This window comes from Oncorhynchus keta, chromosome 21 (genome assembly GCF_023373465.1).
Source record: "Oncorhynchus keta strain PuntledgeMale-10-30-2019 chromosome 21, Oket_V2, whole genome shotgun sequence".
NCBI lineage: Eukaryota > Metazoa > Chordata > Actinopteri > Salmoniformes > Salmonidae > Oncorhynchus > Oncorhynchus keta.
Genome location: NC_068441.1, coordinates 35,743,844 through 35,749,231, shown reverse-complemented (window position 1 = coordinate 35,749,231; position 5,388 = coordinate 35,743,844). Strand labels below are relative to the sequence as shown.

Genomic DNA, 5,388 nt, shown 5'->3' with positions numbered 1-5,388 from the left:
CGTAATGTACATGTCGGTATGTGTGTGTGTGTATGTGCGTAATGTACATGTCGGTATGTGTGTGTGTGTATGTGCGTAATGTACATGTCAGTGTGTGTGTGTGTGTTTGTATGTGCGTAATGTACATGTCGGTATGTGTGTGTGTGTATTTTTGCGTGTTTTTCTATGTCTCAAAGTCCTCTCATATCCATCTGATCTCTGTGTTCCTCTCATGTGAGTGTTTTGGCGGATGCCTAGATACACCACTGTACCGCAGGCATCCATAACCCTTTTTATATAAAAACAACTGTCTGAGAAATATGGCTATCTTTTTTCTCCATAAATCTCTTTTAGTGAGAGAGCATGCTGTCATGGAGGAATACATCAGCACTGGGGCCGCTTGCCAAGCCTAAACAAAAATAACATACTGAGGGATAAGTCCTCCCTGAATAGCGGGACTGAGAGAGAGGGAGGAGAGAGAGGGACAGATAGGGAGGAGAGAAAGGGACTGAGAGAGAGGGACAGAAAGAGGGACAGAGAGGGGGTGGATTGAGAGGGGGAAGGAGATTGAGGGACTGAGAAAGGGAGACAGAGGGAGGAGAGAGAGGGAGGCAGAGAGAAAGGAGTGAGAGGGAGAAGAGAGAGGACTGAGGGAGGATAGGATAAAAAGAAAAGGGGCAACGAGAAGAAAAAGAACGAGAAAGAGAAAAAGAACGAGAAAGAGAAAAAGAACGAGAAAGAGAAAAGAACGAGAAAAAAGAAGGAGAAAGAGAAAAAGAAGGAGAAAGAGAAAAGAAGGAGAAAGAGAAAAGAAGGAGAAAGAGAAAAAGAACCTGAAAAGAAGGAGAAAGAGAAAAAGAAGGAGAAAAAGAAGGAGAAAGAGCGCTGCATGTGAAGTAGAGAAGCAAGATAGAGGGTGCATCATCCATACTTATGAGTTAGGGGGCAACTTTTAGCATGAGGACTGGATGTATGAAGGAATGAGAGAAGAGGGAAGGAGAGAGGGAGGGAATGAGAGAAAAGGAGAAGGAGAGAGGGAGAGAATGAGAGAAAAGGAGAAGGAGAGAGGGAGAGAATGAGAGAAGAGGGAAGGAGAGAGGAAGAGAATGAGAGAAAATGGGAGGAGAGAGGTAGAGAATGAGAGAAAAGGAGAAGGAGAGAGGGAGAGAATGAGTGAAAAGGAGAAGGAGAGAGGGAGAGAATGAGTGAAAAGGAGAAGAAGAGAGGGAGAGAATGAGTGAAAAGGAGAAGGAGAGAGAATGAGTGAAAAGGAGAAGGAGAGAGAATGAGTGAAAAGGAGAAGAAGAGAGGGAGAGAATGAGTGAAAAGGAGAAGGAGAGAGGGAGAGAATGAGTGAAAAGGAGAAGGAGAGAGGGAGAGAATGAGTGAAAAGGAGAAGGAGAGAGGGAGAGAATGAGTGAAAAGGAGAAGGAGAGAGGGAGAGAATGAGTGAAAAGGAGAAGGAGAGAGGGAGAGAATGAGTGAAAAGGAGAAGGAGAGAGGGAGAGAATGAGTGAAAAGGAGAAGGTTCTGATGACCAGGCATGAATCGCATCTCTGCATGTCTGGCAGACATCAGTGTGGATGACGGATCACCACTCTGCCGAACTCCTCGGCAAGACGGAGCTGCTCTTCCTCCCGGGAAGGACTGCCCGTTCCATGATCTCGCCATCACGGTTGACAACTCTCCATTGTGTCCTCCTCCCAGAGCGCTAAGAACCTTGGCGGATCCTGGACAACACCCTGTCGTTCTCAACTAACACTGCGGTGGCCCGCTCGTAGGTTCATGTTTCTGCCAACATCCGCAGAGTACGACCCTGCTCCTCACACAGAAGCGGCGCAGGTCCTAATCCAGGCACTTGTCATCTCCGTCTGGAGAGACTGCAACTCGGAGTTGGCTGGGCTCCTGCCTGTGGAAAACCCCTACAACTCATCCAGAACGCTGCAGCCCGTCTGGTGTTCAACCTTCCCAAGTTCTCACGTCACCCCGCCTCCTCCGCTCTCTCCACTGGCTTCCAGCTGAAGATCAGATCCGCTACAAGACCATGGTGCTTGCCTACGGAGCTGTGAGGGGAACGTGGCACTCGGCACTTCCAGGCTCTGATCAGGCCCTACACCCAAACAAGGGCACTGCGTTCAGGAGAGGGCTCGCCTCCCTACCACTGAGGAAAAAGTTCCGCTCAGCCCAGAGGGAAAACTGTTCGCTGAAAAGGAGAAGGAATGGTGGAACACACTCACGACGCCAGGACAGCGGAGTCAATCACCACCGGAGAGACACCTGAAACCCCACCTCTTAAGGAATACCTAGATAGGGACAAAGTAATCCTTCTCACCCCCCTTAAAAGATTTAGATGCATCTATTGTAAAGTGGCTGTTCCACTGATGTCATATGAATGCACCAATTTGTAAGTCGCTCTGGATAAGAGCTGCCTGCTAAATGACTTAAATGTAATGTAAACAAATGAGAAGAAGAGAGAATGAGGAAAAGGAGAAGGAGAGAGAATGAGGAAAAGGAGAAGAGAGAGGGAGAGAATGAGTGAAAAGGAGAAGGAGAGAGGAGAGAATGAGAGAAAAGGAGAAGGAGAGAGGGAGAGAATGAGTGAAAAGGAGAAGGAGAGAGGGAGAGAATGAGTGAAAAGGAGAAGGAGAGAGGGAGAGAATGAGTGAAAAGGAGAAGGAGAGAGGGAGAGAATGAGTGAAAAGGAGAAGGAGAGAGGGAGAGAATGAGTGAAAAGGAGAAGGAGAGAGGGAGAGAATGAGAGAAAAGGAGAAGGAGAGAGGGAGAGAATGAGTGAAAAGGAGAAGGAGAGAGGGAGAGAATGAGAGAAAAGGAGAAGGAGAGAGGGAGAGAATGAGTGAAAAGGAGAAGGAGAGAGGGAGAGAATGAGTGAAAAGGAGAAGAAGAGAGGGAGAGAATGAGTGAAAAGGAGAAGGAGAGAGGGAGAGAATGAGTGAAAAGGAGAAGAGAGGGAGAGAATGAGAGAAAAGGAGAAGGAGAGAGGGAGAGAATGGGTGAAAAGGAGAAGGAGAGAGGGAGAGAATGAGTGAAAAGGAGAAGAAGAGAGGGAGAGAATGAGAGAAAAGGAGAAGGAGAGAGGGAGAGAATGAGTGAAAAGGAGAAGGAGAGAGGGAGAGAATGAGTGAAAAGGAGAAGAAGAGAGGAGAGAATGAGAGAAAAGGAGAAGGAGAGAGGAGAGAATGAGTGAAAAGGAGAAGGAGAGAGGAGAGAATGAGTGAAAAGGAGAAGGAGAGGGAGAATGAGTGAAAAGGAGAAGGAGAGAGGGAGAGAATGAGTGAAAAGGAGAAGGAGAGAGGAGAGAGAATGAGTGAAAAGGAGAAGGAGAGAGAATGAGTGAAAATGAGAAGGAGAGAGAGGAGAGAATGAGAGAGAAAGGAGAATGAGAGAGAGGGAGAGAATGGGTGAAAAGGAGAAGGAGAGAGGAATGAGTGAAAATGAGAAGGAGAGAGGGAGAGAATGAGAGAAAAGGAGAAGGAGAGAGAGATGAGTGAAAAGGAGAAGGAGAGAGGGAGAGAATGGGTGAAAAGGAGAAGGAGAGAGAATGAGTGAAAATGAGAAGGAGAGAGGGAGAGAATGAGAGAAAAGAAGAAGGAGAGAGGGAGAGAATGGGTGAAAAGGAGAAGGAGAGAGGGAGAGAATGGGTGAAAAGGAGAAGGAGAGAGGGAGAGAATGAGTGAAAAGGAGAAGAAGAGAGGGAGAGAATGAGAGAAAAGGAGAAGGAGAGAGAATGAGTGAAAATGAGAAGGAGAGAGGGAGAGAATGAGAGAAAAGAAGAAGGAGAGAGGGAGAGAATGAGTGAAAAGGAGAAGGAGAGAGGGAGAGAATGAGAGAAAAGAAGAAGGAGAGAGGGAGAGAATGAGTGAAAAGGAGAAGGAGAGAGGGAGAGAATGAGAGAAAAGGAGAAGGAGAGAGGGAGAGAATGAGTGAAAAGGAGAAGGAGAGAGGGAGAGAATGAGTGAAAAGGGGAAGGAGAGAGAATGAGTGAAAAGGAGAAGGAGAGAGGGAGAGAACTAGAGAGAGAAGAGAGGGAGAGAATGAGAGAAAAGGAGAAGGAGAGAGGGAGAGAATGAGAGAAAAGGAGAAGGATATAGAATGATGAAAAGGAGAAGGAGAGGAGAGAATGAGAGAAAAGGAGAAAGAGAGAGAATGAGTGAAAAGGAGAAGGAGAGAGGGGAGAGAATGAGTGAAAAGGAGAAGAAAAGAGGAGAAATGAGTGAAAAGGAGAAGGAGAGAGGAGAGAATGAGGAAAAGGAGAAGGAGAAGGGAGAGAATGAGGAAAAGGAGAAGGAGAGAGAATGAAAAAGAGAAGGAGAGAGGGGAGAGAATGAGGAAAAGGAGAAGGAGAGAGAATGAGTGAAAAGGAGAAGGAGAGGAGAGAAATGAGAGAAAATATAGCTGAGGAGAACTGATAAGTGATAGGGCGATATATTTATGAGAATGAGTGAAAAAGGATAGCTAGATATATAATTGATAAGAAGAAGGAGAGAGGGAGAGAATGAGAGAAAAGTAGAAGGAGAGAGGGAGAGAATGAGAGAAAAGGAGAAGGAGAGAGGGAGAGAATGAGTGAAAAGGGAGAAGGAGAGAGGGAGAGAATGAGTGAAAAGTAGAAGGAGAGAGGGAGAGAATGAGAGAAAAGGAGAAGGAGAGAGAATGAGTGAAAGGGAGAAGGAGAGAGGGAGAGAATGAGTGAAAAGGAGAAGGAGAGAGAATGAGTGAAAAGGAGAAGGAGAGAGGGAGAGAATGGGTGAAAAGGAGAAGGAGAGAGGGTGAGAATGAGTGAAAAGGAGAAGAAGAGAGGGAGAGAATGAGAGAAAAGGAGAAGGAGAGAGGGAGAGAATGAGAGAAAAGGAGAATGGAGAGAGGAGAGAGAATGGGAGTGAAAAGGAGAAGGAGAGAGGGTGAGAATGAGTGAAAAGGAGAAGGAGAGAATGAGTGAAAAGGAGAAGAGAGGAGAGAATGAGAGAAAATGGAGAAGGAGAGAGGAGAGAATGAGTGAAAAGGAGAAGGAGAGAGGGAGAGAATGAGTGAAAAGTAGAAGGAGAGAGGGAGAGAATGAGTGAAAAGGAGAAGGAGAGAGAATGAGTGAAAAGGAGAAGGAGAGAGGGAGAGAATGAGTGAAAAGGAGAAGGAGAGAGGGAGAGAATGAGTGAAAAGGAGAAGGAGAGAGGGAGAGAATGAGTGAAAAGGAGAAGGAGAGAGGAGAGAATGAGAGAAAAGGAGAGAGAGGGAGAGAATGAGTGAAAAGGAGAAGGAGAGAGGAGAGAATGAGAGAAAAGAGAAGGAGAGAGGGAGAGAATGAGTGAAAAGGAGAACGAGAGAGGGAGAGAATGAGTGAAAAGGAGGAGAGAGAGAGAATGAGAGAAGATGGGAAGGAGAGAGGAGAGAATGAGA

The 5,388-nt window shown here is 46.5% G+C and overlaps 1 protein-coding gene and 1 long non-coding RNA gene across 8 annotated transcripts in view; one reads left to right on the top strand and one right to left on the bottom strand.

Annotated features, from left to right (window-relative positions):
* LOC118400501 (plasma membrane calcium-transporting ATPase 1-like) overlaps positions 1-5,388 on the bottom strand; it is a 239,659-nt gene that overhangs the window by 24,264 nt on the left and 210,007 nt on the right. The window lies entirely within an intron of this gene.
* Positions 869-5,388, top strand: part of LOC127910348 (uncharacterized) — a 14,753-nt gene continuing 10,233 nt past the window's right edge. For both annotated transcript variants that reach the window (XR_008074485.1, XR_008074486.1), the window contains exon 1: positions 869-1,506. This is a non-coding gene — a long non-coding RNA (uncharacterized LOC127910348). The remainder of the gene's footprint in view (positions 1,507-5,388) is intronic.